The sequence below is a fragment of the Prionailurus viverrinus genome, chromosome D2 (assembly GCF_022837055.1).
Source record: "Prionailurus viverrinus isolate Anna chromosome D2, UM_Priviv_1.0, whole genome shotgun sequence".
Taxonomy (NCBI): domain Eukaryota; kingdom Metazoa; phylum Chordata; class Mammalia; order Carnivora; family Felidae; genus Prionailurus; species Prionailurus viverrinus.
In genome coordinates, this window is record NC_062571.1 from 24,755,099 (window position 1) to 24,779,189 (window position 24,091).

At 38.9% G+C, this 24,091-nt stretch overlaps 1 long non-coding RNA gene across 1 annotated transcript in view; it reads left to right on the forward strand.

The window, feature by feature from the left end:
* LOC125147391 (uncharacterized) overlaps positions 1-24,091 on the forward strand; it is a 121,663-nt gene that overhangs the window by 93,712 nt on the left and 3,860 nt on the right. The window contains exons 3-4 of the long non-coding RNA XR_007145170.1: positions 11,491-11,555; positions 12,155-12,231. This is a non-coding gene — a long non-coding RNA (uncharacterized LOC125147391). The remainder of the gene's footprint in view (positions 1-11,490; positions 11,556-12,154; positions 12,232-24,091) is intronic.

Sequence of the window (24,091 nt, forward strand, 5' to 3'; positions counted from 1 at the left end):
TTAACCAACTGAGTCCCCCACATGTCCCAGTGATACAACATTTTTAAAGGCTTAAAGAAAAAAACCAGTCAAATCCAAATTTATAACCAGTGAAAATATCCTACACAGTGACTATTTTACTGTAAAGAATGAACGTGAAATAACAATTCTCAGTGTAGAAAGAAAACAAAAGAATTTGTCATAAGCAGACCTGCTCTGAAAGAAATGCTAAAGGAAATGATTTAATGGAAGGTATTGATATCAGAGGTCTGAGGGAAAGGAAAAGACTGGTAAAGGGGGAATATAAAAATAAATGCACTGCAAACATGGAAAAAATTCTTGAGATTGATGGTGGTCGTGGGTACTTAATGACACCAAGCTATACACTTAAAAATGGTTAAAATGGTAAATTTTGTGTTATTTGTATTTTCCCACAATTTTTTTAATTTAATAAAAAATGAAAGCATTAACTGTATGTCATGTATGTTATTACTAGACCAAAAAAGAAAAAGCCACATAACCATATAAATTGAGGCAAAAAAAAAGACTTCAAAAAATTTGACATCCATTCATGATAAAAACAATCAGCAAACTAGGAATGGAAGGAAAAATTTTAAACCTAATACAGGGCATCTACAAGGATCTTAAAGCTAACATCATACTTAATGGTGAGAGACTGAATCCTAGCCCTCCAAACTGGGAACAAAACAAGAATTCTACTCTTACCAATCCTATTTGTTATTATACTGGAGGTTCGAAGCAATGCAAAGCAGAAAAGAAAAATAAATAAAAGTATACAGGTTGGAAAGGAAGAAGTAAAATACTCCTATTCACAGATGACATTGCCCATGTAGAAAATTATCTATATAAAAAATGACATGGAATCTACATAAAAGTTTCTACGACTGATAGCATGGTAGAAAGTCAACACACAAAAGTCAACCAGATTTATATATGCCCACAATGCAGAAATTGAAACAGAGGTAAACAAAACAATAGCAATTTCCATAGATTGCCCCCAAATGAAATAATATAAATCTAAAAATCATGTGCAGGCTTACGTCCTCAAAATGCTGATGACAGAAATCAAAGAGAGAGACATACTGTGTTTTCTTGGACTGTTCTCAGTGGATTAGAAGACTCCGGTAGAGTTAAGATGTCAATTCTCCCAAATTTGATCTATAAATTTAGTGCAATCACAACTGGATTTTTTTTTATAAATACAGAGAAGCTGATTCTAGCATTTATACGGAAAAGGAAAGGAACTAGATTCGCCAAAACAATTTTGAGAAAGAAGAACAAAGTTGGAGGGCTGAAACTTCCCGGTTTTAAGACTTACTATAAAACTATAGTAATCAAGATATGTGAACAGAGACATAGGTCAATGAAGAGAATAACAGTTCAGAAAAAGATGTACACAATTATGGTCAATGGACAGTTGACCAAGATGGAAATGCAATTCAACAAAGAAAATACAATCTTTGCAACAAATGGCGATACCACAATTGGATATCCCTAAGCAAAATAATGTACGTTGACATAAACCTCATGGCCCATACCAATATTCAACATTGATGATAAATGCACATCTATAAAACTTTCTAAAGAAAACATAGAAAAAATTCTTCATGACTTTAGGCAAAGTGTTCTAAATTTAACACAAAAAAAGTATGATCCATAAAAAGAAAAAAAAAAGGATAAACTGGATTTCATCAACATTAAAAACTTTTGCTCTGTGAAAGATACTGTTAAGAGAATGATAGGTCAAGCTCTATACTTGGATAAATATTTACAAGTCACATGGACTTATATCCAGAATATATAAAGAATTCTCAAAGCTCAACATTAAGAAAATAAACTACTCAACTAAAAATTGGCCTGGGTGGCTCAGTCAGTTAAGCATCCGACTTCGGCTCAGGTCATGATCTCACAGTTGGTGAGTTTGAGCCCTGTGTTCAGGCTCTGCGCTGACAGCTCAGAGCCTGGAGCCTGCTTCACATTCTGTGTCTCCCTCCCTCTCTGCCCCTCCCCTGCATGTGCTCTGTTTCTCTCTCTCTCTCAAAAATAAATAAAAACATTAAAAAGTTGTTTTAAAAAAATGGGCAAAGGACTTGAACTATACTTCAGCAGAGATGATACATAGATGGCATGTGAGGATAGGAAGGACGCTCAACACCACTAACCATTCGGGAAATGGAAATGAAAACCATGAGGAGATACCGCCACCCCTATTAGAATAAATAAAATAAAAAATATTGACACACGTACGTGTTAATAATGATGTGATGTTGAGTGCAACTCACAAATCACTGCTGAGATGTCTCACATAGATGCTGATATAAATCCCAGGTTTCCATACACACATATTTGACAATCTTTTGCATGTTATGTTTCAAAGGAATGGGTTCACTTGGCGAACTATTCTATTTGAAAGATTAATAAAAGCTATAATTGAAAAAAAAAATGGCAATGCCAAGTGCCAAGAAGGATGCAGAGGTACCGGAATGGTCACGTATTGCTGGTGGGAATGAAGTTAATTACCCCAAACTGGAAACAACCCAAATGTCCTTCAACAGGTCAACGGATAAACAAATTGTGATCCAATGGACTACCACTCAGCAATAAAAAGGGATACATGCAACAACATGGTTGAATAGCAAAGGTTTCATGCTGAGTGAAAGAGAGTCTCAAAAGGATGCATACTGTATGATTTCAATTAATGACATTCTAGAAAAGAAAAAACTAAGATGATGGAGAAAAGATTGATGCTTGCCAGGGGAAAGAAAGAGGGTAGGAGGAGGATGTGACTATAGAGGGGGCAGCATCTGGAATTTTGATGGTGATGGGCTTTTCTGTAACCTGTATGTGGTGGAGTTTAACATGAATCTATTATATGTGTGTTAAAATGCATAGAACTGTATATCAAAAAAAGTCCATTTTATTGGATGTTAATTTAAAAAATAGAACATGACTTAATAGCATAATTTTAGATTTAAATACAGAAATAATACTTGTAAAAAGCATGATAAATTGGAAAACCTAATAGCAGACAGAACTGAAACAGTATCACATGCGTGTAAAAAACTTTTTAGGAAGAGAGTGATTAAGTAACTTGACAGAAGTCACAATTTAATAAGAGACCATGGGATCTGAAAGCAGGCCAGCTGACTTGAACTGCAGAAGACGTGTTACAGCACTACCTAGGAAGTATCTATGCTCAGTGGTTAAGAGCATTGGGTGAGGACTCCAAATGCCTGCTTTTGAATCCTGGCTCCACCCTGCTTTCCAGCTTGGGATGTTACCTCATCTGTAAAATGAGATCAGTAGCAGGACCTACTTGATAGTTTTGTCATGTGTACATAAAATGCTTAGTATATCACCTGGCACGTAGTAAGTACTGAAGACAGGACAATTATTAACCACCTGGCTACTAAGTTTCTCCGCTGGTAACAAAAAGAATACCTGCACTGTTAGGAGTTTAAAACAGTACTGTACAAACCTGTTCTTTAGCTGATACATTAGTATTTCCACAAAGAACACAAGTCCTTAGGGTTCATACTGGGTTATAGATATAGATGAAAAAACTTGAGTTTAGTTCTGTTTGGTAAAAAACAAAAAACAGAAAACACAGTCCTCCTTCTACTGTTAACCCATCCTCCACTTCTTTCTCATTTTTGTTGCATAATAATCACTTCCTGAGTGGACATCCATGCGTATCTTAAATTTCTACTCAGATCTTTATGGAGTACCAATGAAAGTTATATGAATCTAAATGTGTCTTGAAACACAAAGAACCATACATCAAAAAAGTCCATTATTTATTGGATATAAGTTGAAATCCTAGAGAAACCAGAACACAAACGTCTACTTAGCATTTCTGATATAAAGAAATACTACTAACAAAAAGAATAATAAATTGTGAAACATAAAAAGCAGGCAGAAGTGAAACAATATCACATGACTGTAAAAAAATTTCTTGGAAGAGAGTGATTAAGGAACTTGACAAAAGGTCACACATTGACTAGAGATAACAGTGGAATCCAAAGGCAGGTCAGTATATATACACTTGGCCTCAAAGACAAGAAACAGTAGTCAAGATAAGGAGAGGAGCAGAGAAAAAGTAACCTCTCTGAGCAAAGCAACTCTGGCTAGCTCACTGCATGCACGAACTTGTGAAGCAGGAACAGAAATTATAAGCACCCTGGCTATTATTATACATATAGATCACCTTGATTACTTTAAGTGATGTTGCTTAATATAATGGGCAGCAGTTTTTTAAAACAGGCAAAGCTCTTTTCCAAGAATTGACGTCAGCATGGCCTTGTAATTATTCCTCTCAATGGCTCAACTGCCACTACAGTCACAGATGTTCCCTGCCTGGCAGGGACTGTTGCTTTCCACACTGTAGCATAGACACACAGAAGCCACTCTCTCCACTGTGTCCGCAGTTTGGGAGGGACCTTTGCTTCTGGCTTATTAGCTGTCCACATCATTTCCAGTCAGAGGTGTAGGATAGCTGGGGCATGTCCCTTTTCTCATTCGCGTATATGAAATTCAGTGTTAGAAAGGGATAGCTTGGAAGACCCGAATCCACCTCAAATCAGCATGGCAGCTGCCCCTATTCATAATCAGAGGGCTGCCTAAATAGTTTGATTTTTAGGTAAGAGTCAGAAAATCCTTTTCTCCTACTCCAGTTCGTATTCCCATCAGCCCAGACGTGCTGCTAAAAATATCAAGATGATTAAATCTGGATTAATATTTTTAGCCAGATTCAATCTATTGAGCTTTTAGCAAAGAGCAGGACCAAAGGGTAAGGGACCCAGGGAAGACAACTTTTGATGGGAACTTTAAGGCAGAGATAGAAAAAAGGGATTAGCAAAGAATACACAGGGGATGTTTAAGTATGCAGGCGGGAGATGGGGGAAAGATGAGCGCAAATAAGAACAGAAGTTAATAAAAACAACTTCGTCCACTCCATCAGAAGAAATTCACCTAGTCCTTCTAAGACTCATAGATAAGAGGGGCGCCTGGGTGGCGCAGTCGGTTAAGCGTCTGGCTTCAGCCAGGTCACGCGTCCGACTTCAGCCAGGTCACGCGTCCGACTTCAGCCAGGTCATGATCTCGCGGTCCATGAGTTCGAGCCCCGCGTCAGGCTCTGGGCTGATGGCTCAGAGCCTGGAGCCTGTTTCTGATTCTGTGTCTCCCTCTCTCTCTGCCCCTCCCCTGTTCATGCTCTGTCTCTCTCTGTCCCAAAAATAAATAAACGTTGAAAAAAAAATTAAAAAAAAAAAAGACTCATAGATAAGAAATGATTCAATAATTGATTATCCTCTGTGTCCTGTCTTGTTATCATATTTTCAGTAATCTTTGATAAGCAGGAAATCTAAAGATGTTGGGTTTTAGTGATAAAACGGGATGTATCATCACTTTGAAGTTGGTTGTCTTAATTTTGCCTTTATTCACCACAAGCGAGACTTGGAAAGCTGCAAAACTTTGTGTTTTTCTTCCCCTGGCTGTGTTCCCATGTCCATAAATGATACTTCCGGAAAGACGAAATTCAAGTCGTGTCCCGGATGTGATCAAGACTGGAATATTATCTAGTATCTGAATAAAACTCTCATTTTCTAAGAGGATACTTACTAAAATAGCACTTGAAACTCCAGAAAGTCCGACTGGTTTCCCCACTGTGTTTGAAGACGTTTTGCTCTGAGGTCAGCACACGCTCCACCTTTGTGACAATTGGCCAAGCCCTCGGGCTGGGGTCCGGTGGAGGATGGCCATACGTGTGCAATAGAGATGACAGCTTCATTTCCCACAAAAATCTTTTTGTATCAACTGTGAGAACCTTTCTGAGTTTAAATAAATACTTAAAAGTCTGAGACGACTGGATTTCTCTCTGTGCTGTCTAGAGTAACATCAAACTTCAGCAAAGGAGGGGCAGAATTCCTTCTCCAGTTAACAGAGGCTCTGCTATGGATACAGACAATTAACCATGGTATAAAGCTCCTGGTTGTCCCTCAAGTTCTGTTCATTGTGTGGTTGACAGTGTGGGCTCTGGAGTCAGAGAACTGGGTTTAAATCTGCGAGTCTGGACAAGTTATTAGCTTAGGCTCAGTTCTCCCATCTGTAAAATGGATATCATAAGGCTATGTAAAGAGCTTCAATCAGTTCCCAGAACATAATAAGGGCTAACTAAATGGCAGGTATTATTATTATCGTTATTGTTGCTCTTGATGTTTTTTCATCATTGACATAATTATTATTCCTTAAGTGGATACCTCTATTTAATGTGCTCCACAGAGTTGGGGCCACTCCACCGACCAGGCTGGCAGAGAACTAAAATAGCACTCTAGTGCATCTAGGGCCAAGACAGTGGCAATTGGGTTTTCAGCTCAGCGTACCGATTAGTTGATGGTAACTTCCTGGAGGACTGTGTGGACAAGAATTCTAAGGCTGCTGATGAGATTAGCAGAGTGCCATGATGCACTATCGATGTCTGCCACCAGGGTGGGCGGGAAAAGGGCAATAGTTGGCTTATTTGCCAACCCCGGCCTAGGTACCATAGGCCGTGGCACAGCTTCTTTCTGCCCCTCTGAAACTGTGCAGAAAAGTACATTCTCCTTCCAGGTTATGGCAATTCGAATCGAACGGCCTGGATGTTGAAAAGGGTTTCTTATTGGTAGCGAGCTATAACCCAGTTCAAGACCAAACACTGAAAAATTGTGTGTGAGTGTCTGTGTATGTTTTAATTTTGTTTAGAATTTCATAGCTTCCTTCTGGGAAAACGATTTGGCTATTAGACATCATCATCTGAGTAACATGGTGGTCTCCTCTTTCCCAATAATGATGATAATGGCTTATATTTTCAGAGCACTTAATTTGTAAAATGCTCTTACATCCATTAAGACACTTTATATTCAAGTATTTGGCATGCAGCAAGCACAAAAGGAAGTGAAAGCAAACTGGTGTGGGTATTTCTTAAGTCTCATTTCAAGTTCATTGATGATTCCAGCACATATGTTTTGTTTCCAAAGTGCTGGCGTTTCACTTCCAGGGTAATGGTATCTGCGTCTTGCTGTGAGCCTCCCTCTGGTTCTTGACTCCTTAATTTATTTTCCTTTCATTTATGATTCTTCCCCATGTAATACATGTTTGTCTGTTGTTAAAATATTGCCCTCATATTGTGTGGCATGCCCAAGTATTTCCTCAATGAGTCACTTATGGATCACAGGGCCAATTCTGTTCTCAAGACAAAATACCAAAGCTAAGATTAGTTCCAGTTTTGCATTAATGATTGCAGATTCTTAAGGCTTAGAAACTCCCAATTGTTGCACAGATACTGAAATGGCCAAATGGTGGCCGATGTCAAAGGCAGGCTCTCATTCTTTTTTTTGTACCAAAGGGCTGTTATCCTGTCCTTCTAGATAGTTTCTACTTCAGAAGCATAATCCATTCTCTCCCACTCATCCAGTCTCAAGAGATTTGGAACTATTTTGCAATAAAAGATGTGTAAGGTTGACCCTCTCTGCCCACACTGCTCTCTGCTCAAATGGGTTGAGTCAGTATTTCCTCTCTCCCTAATTCAGCAATGGGCCAGCTGGGTTTGTCTGATAGACTAAGACCCAATTAAATGAAATTCAGACTTCACCTAACCAGGAAAAAGACAGTTAAGCAATGATTTAAGTAATGAAATCAAAGAAGACTAGGGAAGCAGATTAGATCCTAAAACCTCTTTCCTCCATAGCAGTATTTTGGGAAGTTTCCATAGAGTAGTTTGTCTTATGAAGCTTCAAATTATCAAATAGGGAACAATGTTTTGTCCTCCATTGTATTATATGACAATCTAGATGGATTAAAATTCATTAGATGAGGAAATAAAAATGTTATTTATTGTTTATATGATTTCAAAGGCCAACAAAAAAACTATTAAAGGTCATAAAGCCCTATATGTTTCTCTCTCTCTTTTTTCCCTTGTTATTTAGGTTTGTTTTTTGTTTGCTTTTTGAATATAGTTTATATACAATGTTACATTAGTTTTTGGGTGTACAACATAGTGATTCAAGTTTTTACATTATGCTATGCTCACCTTGGGTATGGCTACCCATCTGTCACCATTCATCACTATTATAATACCATTGACTATATTCTCTATCCTGGGCTTTTTAGTCACATGACTTATTCATTTCCATAACTGGAAGTGTGTATCTCCCAGTCCCCTTCACCCATCTTGCTCATCCCTTCACCCCCCTGCCCCTCTGGCAACCATCAGTTTGTTCTCTGTATTTATAGATCTGATTCTGCTTTTTGTGTGTTTATTATTTGTTTTGTTTTTTAGATTCCTCATATAAGTGAACTCATATGGTATTTGTCTTTCTCTGACTTATTTCTTTTTTTTATTTAAAAAAAATTTTTTTAATGTTTATTTATTTTTGAGACAGAGACAGAGCATGAATGGGGGAGGGTCAGAGAGAGAGAGAGACACAGAACCTGAAGCAGGCTTCAGGCTCTGAGCTGTCAGCACAGAGCCCGATGCGGGGCTCGAACCCACGGACCCTGAGATCATGACCTGAGCCAAAGTCGGACGCTGAACCGACTGAGCCACCCAGGCGCCCCATCTCTGACTTATTTCACTTAGTGTAATACTGTCTAGATACATCCATGTTGTCACAAATGGCAAAATCCTATATCTCTTGTATGTTTTCACTGAATGAGCGTTTGGTATTATGTCCTTGATATACATTAAAAAGTGCTACAGGAAACAACCACGTGAAATTTAATTTTGCATTTAATGTGGAGATATGATTTGCATGTATTTTCTACATAATTCAATGTCTTTCTTTGGCACCCTTCCTGAAGCCATTTTTTTTTGAAGAACTAAGTTTCATGAAAAGCTATGCGTCCCTTGAGTAACTAATGTTTTTCTCCTTAAGGATAATGACAAATAATAACTGTTTAAGTATCTCTTTTGTTGTTGTTGTTGTTTTGCCAATTAGGAAGTTCAAGGAAGGATGTGTGGTTCAACTGCAGTATGAAACTTTGAATACATCAATCGGAGTTATAAATGGCATAAACAGTGTAAACATGTAGCGTCTCATTAATAAGACTAGAGGGAGTGAGTGCTGGTAGTGGTGTGACTGCTCATTGGTGTCATCAAAGACACAGGATTTTTCTTTTGATTTTTCTGCCCTACCATTTTTGCCTTATGTCTTTTCAGTCTCATGCTTAGTGCCTCATGCCACATGATGGCTGTTACAGGACAAGGCCATATGTCCATGTTCAGTTCAAGAGAAAAGAGAAGGGATGAGCCAGCAAGTTCTCTTCTCCCTGACCATCTCAAAAGGAAACAAAAGCTTTTCCAAAATGAATCTACTTAAATCTCGATGACATTTCTGGATCACATGACTACCCAACAAAATCAGTTATGTTAACCAATTATCATAGTTATAACAACGTATTTTTTCTGGTTCAATTTTTATTAATATTTTAATAGGCAACCTTAAATCTAAGGAATTGAAAAAAGTTTAAGTTATGACTCTTGCTTTCTTTCTATAAGCTTAGCCTCTAGTTGAGAGGCAATTCAGGACAATAACAACAACAACACCAATAATAATAATAATAATAATACAAGTCAATAACACATGATGTACACAAGGCATTCATCATGAAATACCAAATGAGTGATCTAAATAGTAAATGTTAAGGGATCCAGATAGTAGGTAGATAGAAGTAGATTAAGTCTAGATGGTAAATGCTGAAGGGTCCCACTATGATTTCGGATGAGCAGGGTGGGTTTTGAAGAGTAGAAAGGGTTTGAGGTAAATCTTACAAGGAATGAAAGAGATAATTGAAAGTATTCTTTTATCATTAAACCCTAGAACTACATATGTTCCACTGTAGTTTTTATTATCTGCAAATCTGCTTCCCACAGACAGTAGAGATTTTTGGAGTATCCATGACCTATCAGCTACCTGAAAGTCAGAAATCTAATGATAAGGTAAAATAGCATTAAAAATGTTGGTAGCTTATGTAATGCACTAAGAATAAGTATATCTATAGGGCATAGGAACTGGATGACCTAGGGGGAAAGAGGAGCTCAGTCCAATGGCCATTTACTAGCTGCATAATCTTGGGCAAACTGCTTAACTTCCTAAGCTTTGGTTTTTCTCATCTGTAAAGTGAACACAGTAATTTCCTCCACAATGACTTGCAATGATTATAGAAGCTAATATGCTTGAAAGTGTTGTGTAAACTTTAATAATGAGGTACAAATTATTATTTGAAAGTGACACTAATTTCAGCAAAAGACTTCTTCATATAGATTTAATTATTATCACTATCAGAATGTCCATCTAACCAGGTTCAAAGATTTCCATTGACTTCACACTTGGTACTGGAAATCAAAACTGTCAAGTCCACTTATGGCAGGGCTAGTAAGCATACAAGGGCCTCTGAAACAGTGGACAAATATTAGGTTCTTCCATGAGTTGACTGAATCCCCTTGAAGGCTTAGAGAAAATTCTCAGATGTCAAGTCAGTGGGGTTCATTCCAGGTATGCACATAATCTCAGGTAGAGTTTGCACCCATATTAAAAGTAGGTTTAAAATGAAGCAAGATATTACCTTTCCATTTTTGAGAAAGTCTGACATCACATCTGTAAAAATGGTATGAACCTCTGAAGAAAGGCTTTGGCATAAGGATAGCATGGTGATGTTCAAAAGTGGTTTAATCTCTCTTTGCTAGATTTGTCCATGGAAAAGTTAAAAATAATTTTGGAAAAAGCAGAATAATGAGCACCCTGGAGCTCTCATGCCACTAGCCTCCTCAAATAACAAACAGAAATAAGAAAATAGCTCATTCATATATTATAAAGAAACCACCACACAGAGCACTAAGTACTAAACAGGATGCAGGAATTTTTTTTTCTAATCCTAATGCTGTAAATGTGCAATAAAGGGAAGAATAATACACAAATGAGTTTAAAATAGAACTGAGCAGGTCTTATCCATTCTATTTTAGGGAAATTCAATGAAGTATGTACTGGGTTTCTAAAATCGTTGTAATGAATGTTGCATGGGAATTCATGGACACTCATCCCAGACCCACCCCCACTAGACCAAGGAAAATCTTGCAGACCATGAGAAGTTGCATCCAAGTGTATTGCCTCGCATGCTTGACTAGCTGTTATAATGTTAGGGCTCAGCATCAAATTCCAGACATGGTACTCATTCTCAGTATTGTCTGTTGACCTGATATTTAGCTGGAATAAAATATTTTAAACAGAGAGTCCAGATGGGAGACTGACACCAACAGTGGAGTAGTGTAATCATTTCAATAAATCTTAAGTGCAGTTTAGGCACTGGTTTCCGGGTATCCTGAAATTTACAATTCTGTTTCTGGGAAATAAAATAAAATTTTATGTTTATTACATTGCTCTGTGACACTTTTCATGGGTTAGTAATTCTCTAGGGATTTCAGGGGAATACAGCTAACATGTTTTAACCTGTTCTTAGGTGCTTCCTAGGTGCCCAGATCTTACATACGTCATCTGATTTAATCCTTACTGCCAGTCCAAAAGGTAGGTGTTGTGATCTTTTTTCCATAGTAAAAGTAGAACTTGAGTAGGTTAATCAACTGACTCAAGACCACAAAGAGATGGACTTGGAATTCTGAGCAGAGCCCACCAATCATATAGTCCCTTCTCTTCAAGTATTTTGAAAATCATCCTTTTTCCACTATAACATGTGGTGTCTGGATATATCATTAAAGATGCAAATGTATGTATTGCTGCTTTCCTATAACTGCAATGCCCAGGAAATAAGGTTGGGAGGAATTCTGGCTAATTGGCTATTTTAATTAGCTGAGGGTTAGTGTTTTCTTTAAAAATCTTGTTGAAGCAGCTCTTGAAATGCACCCATCTTCTTCCTTGGCTTAGCAGAATATGGCAACTAAAAGCAATGTTTTATCTGATCATGCCATAGTCTTAACCAGATCTCTGTTCAAATGTCACTTAATCAGAGAGACTTCCTATGACCACACTTGATTAAAAAAAAAAAAAATCTCTCCAAGTTTTCCCTCCGATTTTCCACCCTTTCACTGCTTTGCTTTTTCCTTCACAGCACATGTCAATAATTGATATGCTACATATTGACTTGTTTATTCTTTGTCTCCCTTCAGTGTAAGCTTAATGAGAGAAGGGGCTTTGTGACATCCAGAATTGTTACTCCAGGGCCTAGAACACTGTCTGAAATACAGTAAGTACTCAAACAATACTATGGGATGAATGAATGACTCCAGTTAAATGACTTCTAACCATTTAGTTCTGTTGCTGAAGTAGATTGGGCTGAATATGTGTGTGTGACCCCCTGTTGTCCATTATACGGCATTTAGGGTTGGAGTTATTTATAATAAAGCTGTTGCCACATTGTCTGATTCTTTCTTATACAAATAGACATAGAGCAGTAGTTTTAGTAAATTAAGGCTTCTGGCCAGTTAGAAATGGTCCATCAAGTTGTCTTACAATTTGAATGAAAAAATGGGTTTGTTGTGTGCTCTGCTTTATAATTGCCATCTAGCTCCTCTCGCTGAGTATTTTCCTCAAGATTCTTGCATGGAACACATGAAAAGTTATTCAAAAATGAAATATTTTCCACACCAGCTATGCACCAAAGTCTGATGAAGAGAAAATATAGTGGAGTTTCTGGGTATTCTATGTCAGAATGTAAAGGTCTATTGCCCCCAAAGGGCTAGTTACAACATCTTTAATAGTGTGATAGGCTTTATGAATTTATATCTTCAAAGAGTGGACTTTAGGTTATTTGGTGGTAGCTTATTTTTTATGCTTGACCCAGAAATATAATTTAGCACCAGTCAATGAATTGAAAATTCTTCGCTTCAGTATCAGAAAGCAATTATTTTATATTAGAAAATAAAGACTTGCAGTGAAACACGTAATTGTAACCATTACAAATATTGTCCTATTCAGTGGTTCAGCCCATACTTGAATCCATAGTTGAATTCCACCTCTTCATTTCATCTACCTTTACCACAATCCCCCTCAAGTCAGAACTTCATTTGAACGGCTTACTGGCTTCATCAAATGTCTGTAATTCAACCTGCCCCATTTCCCCCTCAAAGATCCCTTCTGCTGATAATCCTCTCCATTTTCCTTTAATTTCATCATTCTGTTGGCTTACTGGTATTATCTTTTCTACCAAAGATGCAATCTCTTTATCTTTGTATTAATAGCTTCTCAATTCTTGCATGAGCTTCCATTTAAATATCATAGTTTATTACTTTTTGAATAAAATAACTATTCACAATGACTGGGAAATTAGATACTCATATTTTGTGCTCTTATGTAACATTCCTTAATTGATCTCCTCTGCTCTCAGCATCACCTCTTCTTCTAGGTTCACTGCAATTATTGACTGAGAAATCCTATGTCAATAGGATAAAGAGGGGAAAATTGATACTACCCCAGAGTCCTTTATCCTCTGACAAGTTGTAGTCACAATTTAGAATGCTATCTTATATTAGATTGGTTTGTAGGGTCAGGTACTCATACTAGCTGAAAGTTAGGACAAGAACACACTAATTCAGCCATTTGAAGTTTGAATCCATTGTTTTCATTTGTCATTTTTGAGAACTATTTAACCCAAGTTGAATTGATTTGGTTGCAAAAGTAGACTTACAGTGTAAGGGGAAGAGTGTTTCAACTTTCTAGGCAAGGGGGATAAAAGCTCACATTAGGGATGTGCTGTGTGTGGGCTATGATTTTAAAACTTTGAAACATGACCAATGGATGGACATACCAACACAGGAAAGCCCAAATTTTCTGTTCTCAAATCCTACCCTTGCAATCTCCCTCCAGAGATATTCCTGTCTCACCACTCAAGGAGCCCAGGCAGGGGTATAAATCCACTTCCTCTCATTTTCCCCTCATGGGAAAAAGCCCAGGTAAAAACACTTTCTTCCTCCTTAGCCCAATGAACATGTGACATTATAATTCTGTTCAGTTCTGAATTAATGTTATGTTTAGAACTGTCTTGCTCTCTTATATGAATATGGGTGTAGATTGGACTTCAGCAGCTGATCTGTTTTCCATGTAGGCAATTTGGTTTCTCCTGGTAAGTGACCCATCCCTGTTGAATTCTGGATGGTCAGAAATCCACAGAAGGTGTTGAAGAGATAGTCCCAAAATGAAGGATTTCTAATGTGAGGAATTGGCTGGTGTGAGATCTCATGGAAGATTGTATTGGTGATTCCAAAATACCATTATTTCATAATTTGTAAGGGTATCTGCAGCACTATCAGCACAGCAACTATAGGCATCTGATTTCAATCAGTGCCTCCATGGAATTTTAAAATCAGAGTTGAGGAAAGGGGGCCAACCTCTCTCAGGTGGCAAAAGCTGTAAGAAAAGAGATTTGAATGTTCAGTGGTCATGTTTCCCATCATAAAGGAAAAACTGGTTTGCTATGAGAAAAAGTGAACTTGACCCAGAAAGAGGCCATCCTCATTGCAAGGATGAGGCAAGAAAGCCCAGGTAGCATTCCAGCCCCTGGTTCCCACTGTTCCTGAGATCCAAAGGCACTGCTCTCATTTCCACAGTTTTATGTTCAACTATTTCTTTGATTAAATAAAATATCCACAGAAACCTTCCAATAAACTCTTTTTCCCTGGACTAAGCTAGTTCCAGTTGGAGTTTTGCATATTTGTATTCAAGAGCCCTAATTATACATGTATACTTGAGAGTTCAAAACCAGGCTTCAATCAGGCCATTCTAATGGTATCTGGGACAAGGTGGTGGGGGGGGGTGTTGCAATTTATCCAATTATAACTTTTTCCCAATTTGCCAACCACAATTAAAAGAGAAATAGTCAAGAATCACAGTTTTTCTGGTTCTGTGTTGAGGGTTAGAGTACCATTTTCAACAGGAAACTTCGAGATTATCTTCTTTGTACTTTTATCACTTGTTCACCAACGAATTCTCATGGCTTCCCTTCTACTGAGTGAATACAAATGACCACTGGTTGGAGATGAATGGGCAGAGCCAAACCCAGTGTGTTCCTCTAAATATCTGTACCTTTTCTCCTTTTTTTTTTTTTTTTTGGCCATGAGATTGCATTTTAAATATGGCTCTTACTTTTTAAAGTAATGCTTTCCTACTTTTTGTAAAGTATTTTTAGAAGTAATACATGCTTCCTATTTTTTATTAATTTAAACCCCAGTGATGGTTGATGATGTCAAGCCATTGCAGTTCTCTGTCCCTACATTTCTGGAGCATTCCAAAGGCCAGAATATTTTCAGCTCTTGGCACCTCCATTTCTATTCCTTGTAATTTTCTGACTTTTCCCGCAAGGAGCATGATGCAGAATCAACACTCACAAGTCGATAGTTTTATGAGTAAACAACCCTGCAAGAGTGAAGAGATGTTGTGAATTGATTAATCCTTCTGTTCCACTAGGTGGTGCTGGTTGACATGTCGTCTGCCTTCAAATGTAAAGGCCTCAATCTGTCACCATTTGGTTGTCAGTAGGAATTGATGAGATTCAGAGAGTTTATCCGTCCAAGCCAGGAATTTCTGAGTTGCTGCTGGGCTTGTCCTCTGACTAGATGTGTGGGCTTCTTAATTTCTTTATTCTAAAATAGGCTAATGGTCCTCTATGTGAGAGGATGTAGTAGGATGTCTGGTTCTCTCTCGACACCTCAGAGGCCCACTTTCCTCTGGGGTTTGGGGTTTGGGGCACTGCTTCGTAAGACCTATATGGCAAAGGGGTTGTTTGAGAGTGAAAAGACATAGGTTTGGCTCACCAGTACTAGATATCTCACTATCATCTTGCCTGCTGATCATTAGCATTTGGCCCCAAAACTATTGGTTTTGGGTCTCTCCTTTTCTGCTCCTGAGATAGAATTTTAGATAAGACTTTTACTTTCAAAATGTAAGAAATACAATCATAGGATCCTTATGATAGACTTACAAAAGGACCTTTTAAGTGATTCATGTTTCGGCAGGATAATGCCTCATATAGTAATATTCACTTTATCAGGCATCATCAGAGAAAGAGATATTGCATACAAGCAAATTTTCCAGATAATCAAACCTTATTATTTTCCATGCCAAATCTTTAGAAAATATTGCAGTGTTGGAGTAGATTAAAAATAGTCCTAAAATATATTGTACATGCTGTGCTTTTTAAAGCATAATATGCTAAATTTAATTTATTTAATAACTCACATTGCATGTATGTATGTATGTTCTAAGAGCTGTTTTGGCATTCTAGTATTTTTGCCCTGAAAAATTGCTAAATGTTTCTACCATTCTTCCTTTCTTCCCGAGTACACTCCGCTCTTTTCTATTTTTCAAGTTTGTAATCAGTGGCATATCTTATGCTGGATACCAGATTGGCAGTATGCTCAGTATGGGCTAACAAAGGCACTAAACTCCTCAGCCGAAGTTCTGCATAATAATATATTTGGACAGAAAACTGCACTTTCCTGCCTTCCATGGGGTTCTCTGGACTCCTGAACACCTCAAACCCCAGGGACAGTTTCCCAGTCAATGGTCTAACAGGAGACCTCACTTTGGCTATAGTCACTCTCCGAACGCTTCCTTCCCATCCATGTTCCATAATGGAAATGGCTTTATTAAAGATACCAAGGAAATAACATTAACATAATAAGATAGGGAGAGGGAGGAAGAAATCTATAAAAGTCAGAGCCACAATGGTAGGTTCTTACCAAAACATGAAAGACCAGAAAAGAGAAATAGCAGATAAGACTCCTTTATTCATAAAAACAGAAACCCCCAACTGGGATGCCTGGATGGCTCAGTTGGTTAAGCGTCCAACCTCAACTCAGGTCATGATCTCACCGTTCATGGGTTCAAACCCTGTGTTGGGCTCTGTGCTGACAGCTCAGAGCCTGGAGCCTGCTTCGGATTCTGTGTCTCCCCCTCTGTCTTCATATTCTCTGTCTCCCTCTGCCCCTCCCCCGCTTGTATTTTGTCTCTCTCTCTCTCTCTCAAAAATAAACATTAAAAAAATTAAAAAATAAAAGAACAGAAACTCATCTTAAACTGGCTTATGCTCCAACATTCACCAAAGAAAAGAGGGTCTGGAAAACCTCAGAAGAGATGGATACCAGGGTTCAAATAGCCTCCAGGACCCAGTTGCTCTCCATCTCTGTCCTACTCTGCTCTGTCTTGGCTCCATGCACATACCTGTCTTCTCCATTCATGGCCCCCAGAAGATCCAGGCTTATATCCTCCTGGCTTCCAGTCAAATGGAAAGAGAGTTTCTCTTTTTAATAATTTCTACAAACACCACATAATTGACTCATTGGCTAGGCTTAGGTCTTATGGCTCCTAAAAGTGGATTGTTATGATTGAAAGCTGCAATACACTATTAACCAGATCTGGTCCACCTGTTATCTCTAGAGATAAAGGGATCGGTCAACCATCACCATCTAGATCTAAGATTTAGAGGTTTGAGTGTAGTCACTCCCCAAAGGAAAAACTATTATATTATTACCAGTGTAGGTATGAATGGATGCTGAGAGAATAAAATCAACAGATTTATGCTAAAGAAGCTAATGGAGATGAGCGAGTAAAGCCTGGACACCGATCTACCAACTCCTATTATGACTGAGAATAATTCTACCACACACCAGCCATGCCTTCCTCCCCTAGTGGGTTCTCTTCTCACACTGTCTCTACCCAGGCAGAATCAGAGATGGGAGAAGGAGAAGGCAAGGTGGCTGCTGAAATCTCCATTAGCCAAATGCTCTGAACTCTTCAAAAGCTTTTATCCTATTCCAAAGGTTTTCAACTATTCCAGCTATTTTTCTTTCTTTTAACAGGTTTAAATAGGCCATCATGACTACTTCTCCAAGGACATGAATACTGTCGAAACAAACATAGCTCAACGTCTATCCTTCTAGTACTCTGATGGTTGACCATACTAACATCAAGAGGACTACCTGTGATGTAAATCCAGGTTATCTTTCTCACCTAGTTCCCCATTATTGAATTGGAAGTTTTGAAAAGTTCTAGAAAATCCCACGGATATCTTCCTTTCTTTCCTCTTCCCTTCCTCCCTCCCTCTCACTCTCTCTCCTTCGCTCCATTCCACAAAAATGGACCAAGATCCTATGTACCTATCTGCTGTATCCTAATGTACCTGAGGATACAACCATGAAGACATGAGTCAAAGTCTGACCTTGCAGAACTCACAGAGAATGGCATACACAAGTAAACAGATAGTTATAATACAGAGTGGTCACCACTAGCATAGAATTAGACATAAGGTAGCATGAGCATAAAGATAAAGACCCTTAATTCATACTGGAAGCATCAGCAGATTGGTTGAGTGTATTCCTATTACAGCAAGTTTCTCAGGACACATCTGCCTTCTCCTGATCCCCAGGAGTGCTTCAGGTAATATATGGGGCAGGAGATAAAAGATCCCAGCACATCCCTCAGACATTAAAGAGCAAAAATTCCTAGTTTGAGTCTATGAGCACTGGTTTTAGGGGGTGGGGATATTGCCTGAGGTCGTGCGCAAACTTCTTCATGTTTGTTCATTTTTTTCTGGGAGAGCATTTATAATTTTTACCAGGGCCTCAAGAGGACCATGATCAAAAGGGTTTAAGAGTCACTACTCCAGAGAGAAAGAGGAAGAGAAAAAGAGACAGAGATGCAATCCCTGATGAAAGATTTCTAATGTTTGATGGGGAGCCAAGGAATGAGGGCGATTTCAGCTGCACTAGACTTGCATCATCTCACTTTCCCTGAAACCATGTCCAGCTAGAATTGAGATTTTAGAAAGTATACTAATAGATTCTTTTTTTCTTCTTTTTAAATTTTCCCTTTAATGGTGAAGAGCCCTATTGCATGTTGATTATATTAAATTAGCCACTGTCTGTCCCCCACTCCCATCCCCTCCCCAGGGAACGTTGAGCAATATCCTGATCAGGCCGCATGTGGATCTGGGCTGTGTCTGGCCTTCTTGTGAAGTAGATGGGGCTTGGCTCCAATGCCCTTCTTCTCTATTCTCCATCCTAGATCCTTCTCCTCGATACATGTGTCTCTACCCTCAGGGCCTATCCTGTGTTTCATTCTTGTTATTCATCTTCATCCTTACCAAATGATTAATTAGTAACTTAGGCATTGGTTGATAAAGGAAGGAACTCATGATTACATTTCAAGAGAAGATTGTCTAATAGATTTGGAAAGTTCTTCAGGAATCAAAGTATGGTTGCTGACTGCCTGAGAAACTGGTATTTCAAGGCATTAGAGACTCAAATCACACTACAAAGCTGAGTGCTGATTCATGAGGGAAGTGTATACCCACTCATAGGTTGGTATCACGACAATGGGCAATGACTTTCTGAGAGTCACTGGGCCTCCCAACAACTGTCAAATAAGAGAATTGGACCAGATTCTCTCCAGGGTCCCCTTTAGCTTCAAAATATCAGATATTGAATGAGAATTACAAATAAACTCCCAATAAGCAGAAATGCCCAAATACAGAATGAGAGATACTTAATGCCCTACCATGGAGATATTGTTGCAGAGGCTAAAACAACCCCTTGTGAAGGATATTCTAGAAAGGATTTGGTGTGTGTGTGTGTGTATGTGTGTGTGTGTGTGTGTGTGTGTGTGTGTGTGTGTATACACTCGTTTTTTCATTCAACAAATGCTAAGAAAGCCCCATCTACCAGTTAGGCCCTGATGAGTTGGCATTCAAACATGATTCTGACAGTTTCTGCTTTAGTAAGTCTGCATTCTAGACTCACACATGACTACCGTGGTCAGATATGACTATAAGGAGAGATGGGCCCTGAGGTCAGCTATAAAGTATAAGCCCTACTAAAGGCATTCAAATGTTAAAAGTATAACAGATAAAATAGGTCTACAACATGTATTTAACATTGATCACAAAGTGGTAATTCATGGTCCAGAAAATAATAAAGATTTATTAAGTGCTTACCATGTGCCAACATTGTTCTAGGTGATTTATACATATTAAGTCACTTGTTTCTACAATTAAAGGCACTTGTATTAGGGGCAATTCTTACCTCCATCTTACAGATGAGAAAGCCAACACACAAAAGAATGAAGTGAGGAGCCCAAGTTACCTGGCCAGCCAAAAATTCTAACTGTAGAACTGTTTTTGACACTTTACATTGCCTCTATAGATGATTTCTCTGATTCTGAACTTCCTGATTATATGAAATTGGTCATATTTCATCAAACTAAAGAAACTGTGTTAGTGAGCAACTTTTATTTACTTGTTCTGTATGCAACCTGTTTCATACAGGTTACAGTGAAGAGAGTCAGGGTCCATTTTATACTTGAACCAGAATGACTTCTGACATTACATCTCATTTTAAAAAAATGGTCTTCTCAAAAGAAGGCAAGCCCGAAAAGATGCTAGTTTCAGATTGTGTCCTTGCCTACTGAGTGGCCAACGGCTGGGGTGGAGCAGTGAACCAATAATCCTCTATTTTACATGTCAAAGGAACAAGTAAATTATTCACACTTTTATGTAACAAACTTATAGCCTTGACCACAAAGCAGTAGAACTTAAAAAGTGGAGGAGCCTGCTTAAGATTGTCTCCCTCTGCCCTGCTCCCCTGCTCCAGCTTTCTCTCTTTCTCTCTCTCAAAAAAAAAAAAAAGTGTGGGGAGAGGTCTGATCATCAGGTATTACAGTTAGTTCTAGGTATGTCAATAGGATTTTCAAGAAAACAGTAGCCTTCTGGGGCACCTGGGTGGCTCAGTCGGTTGAGCTCAGGTCATGGTCTCACAGTTGACAAGTTCAAGCCCCACATTGGGCTCACTGCTGTCAGAATGGAGCCTGCCTTGGATCTTCTGTCCCTCTCTGCCCCTGCCCCACTTGTGCTCTCTCCCTCTCAAAAATAAATAAACATTAAAAAAGAAAAGAAAAGAGAACAAGAGAAAAGAAGAGAAGAGAAGAGAAAGGAAAAGAAAAGAAAAGAAAAGAGAAAAGGAAAGGAAAGAAAAGAAAAGAGAAAAGGAAAGGAAAGGAAAGAAAGAAAAGAAAAGAAAAGAAAAGAAAAGAAAGAAAAGAAAAGAAAAGAGTAGACTTCATGATCAAATGAGTGGAAAGTTTTGAGTTATAGGGAGTCAACATAGGTTTGCTGCTTAAAGATTTGTCAGATTCCTTTCATTGGGAATCTTTTTTGCATTTCTTGGACTAGGAATTTCTGCAGAGCAGATTTGGAAATCTGAGCCCGGTCTTCCCATCTAATTTTGCACATGTGGAACTGAGGAGCTTGGAGAAGATGAGTGAGCCACCCTCAGACTCACAACTGATAAATCATAGCCTGATTTAACGACAGTACTGAACAAAAGTCCATTGGATTTTATAATCCTTTTAGGCTAGAACTGAAAGAAATCTTAAAGAGTATCTAATTTAAGAAATTCATTTTGTTAGAGAAGAAATACTGCTCCAAAGAGGATAAGTTACTTGCCCAAAGTTGTACAGGCAGAGTCTGGATCACAGCTTAGGCTTTCTGCCTTCTCCTTGGAAGCAGACAGAACCAAAATGAATTTAATTATGCTAGTCAGAAGTGATTATTAACCAAGATTTTCCATGTACTGTGTAAAAGCTTCTGCTAAATGTTATAGGGCCTTTACATGGCAGACACTGAAATGCTGCTGTAGCCTCAGTAAGAAAGCAATTGAGAGTTGGCCAGGGATTTCACATCAGGATTATGTGAGGAGCTTTAAAAATAATACTGATGACCCTTGTGGGGCCACACTGGATGATCTAAATCTAGAATTTGGAGGTAGGATGGGGCCCTGATACCTGTACTTTTTAAAGTCCCCCAGATGATTCTAGTTTACATTGGGTGGAAAACCACTAACTTATAGCAAAACTAGAGCAAAATGTGACCTGGAGTTAGGGAGAAGGAGGAGACATGACAGCAAAGGCCTCAGGTAAGAGGATGCCCAGGTCACCCACAGAGAGGAGGCCATGGTGCCTATCTCCTCAGAATGCTCGCATGCACACACACACACACACACACACACACACACTCCTTTTATCTGTCTAGTCTATGTCTAGGAGAGGAGAAACACCTTGTGGGAAGAGATGAATAAAAGGATCACTGACTAACCTTAGGCTTAGCTGAGTCTTGGTGGGGATTTGTGGGAAATCTTATCAGCATGACCCTCTGGTTTCCTTCTGAAACACACTATACTCTGAGCATCTATGCTCAGGATGTGGAAAGAACAGGTCTGAGAATCACTTAGAACTTTAGGTAGACAGGATTGACATAGAGGACTCTCACTAGCCACAAAACTAAGAGGTGACAGCAGGCAGTTGATAGAGTCCATGAAAATTGCTCTGGTGCCACCAATACAATGAACCAGTGATGACTCCCATGAGTAGATCCCACTGCAAGTGGGCACATGTTACTCCACTACCCAGGAAATGCTCCCTGGAATCAATTCCCTGCCCAGGACAGTGGTAGTCTACTATGTTCCTTAGATATCTTTGTTCCTTAGATTCTTTTCAACCCTCCTTTGCCATCCTTTGGAGATTTTTTTTTATGCCAGACAAATTTTGGACCTATAACCATTACTCCAATTATTTCTGTAATAATAACCTTCTTATATGTCATGAGACTGCCCAATCTGGCCATGACACAGCTGATTATGAACTGTGACTCAGTGGCCGACATTTCAAGACAACCTTTAGCCAGTTCCAGTAAAAAGTCAGCAGCCAGCATTTTCTAGCAATTATTGTAATTTTTGTATTAAAAATCAAAATAGCAATAGTCAGATTTCTCTAATTGATTCTTCACTAACCACATGAGGATGGAGTCTCATTTGTAGGGGAACCAGCTTCTTGTCCTTCACCTCTGATCACAGCAAGTCTCAGAATGAAATGCTATCTGAAATTAAATTGTGGCTTTCTTTCTTTCTTTCTTTCTTTCTTTCTTTCTTTCTTCCTCTCATTCTTTCTTTCTTTTTATCTCCCATCCCTTTTTATTTAACTATCCCCCGCCCTAGCCGGAACCTGAGAGTTAGCATGTACAGTGTGCCTTCCAACTGAACTGCCTGGTCGTCTATGACTCAGCTATCCAGAGAGCCACAGCTGGCTTGGTGTGGATTTTAAAAGACTCCCCTCTCTCAACCTCACTCTCTCTCTCCACATACCCCTCCCTTACCCCCCAACCCCCCTCTCCCCCTTCAATTACACAGCGTGAATTAATAGCCAGTTCCTTCCAGTTGGCTGTGAGGAGCACAGAGGGAAACTTCTAGTTCTCTGGCTACAGGCTTGGTCTGAGGAAGCAGCTTATAAGGTCAGTGTCCCAAACCAAAGCAGACAGCAATACAAATAAACAGCCATGGGGAGACAGACACGGAGTCAGGAAAATCCCCTACATGACTAGACTATCAGTTTCAGCAGTGCTGTGGCTGGGAATGTCAGGTTCAAGCCTGTGACACTGAGGCCAAAGTGTTTGCCTTGGAATAATTGGTGTTCTCAAGCCTATTTCTCCTTAGTGACCATATTTTGCTAAAGAAAGAAAAATCATGCATGTATGGGACGGGTGGGAGTCAGTTTCTGATAATTATAAAAATGGTGCATTTCCAGGATTTGAGTTAATTGAGGTAGAAGGACATTCAATTTAGAATTTACTAATTTAAGTAAAGAGCCTGAATTGTAGAAGTTCTCAAGAAACAAGTGCCAGTGGGGAGGGGTCCTACTGGTTGATGTTCTAAAAAAAGGATGGGTGTTCAAGATCCTAGATGTCATTTGAATCCTGGCTCCAAATGTGGTTTGTTGTGATAAATGTTACCAGAGGCAGATTTGTCATGAAACCAGTAAAGCTTGTATTTGGGGACACAGCTAAGGGGCACTCAAAATGTGTTTGTGTGGTCATATTTTGTTGTAAAATTTGCAGAAGTAAATTATTTTGTATTCTTTTTCTTAAAGAAGGATCCTGACTTGTGTAAACTCTAGGCCCCTTAAAACCTGGATCTACCCCACTTCAGAAAGGTGTGGTTAGGGCTGGGGGTGATGGTGAAGGGGATTGCCTTTGGAGTTCACTCTTGTTCCTATTGATTCAGGAATAG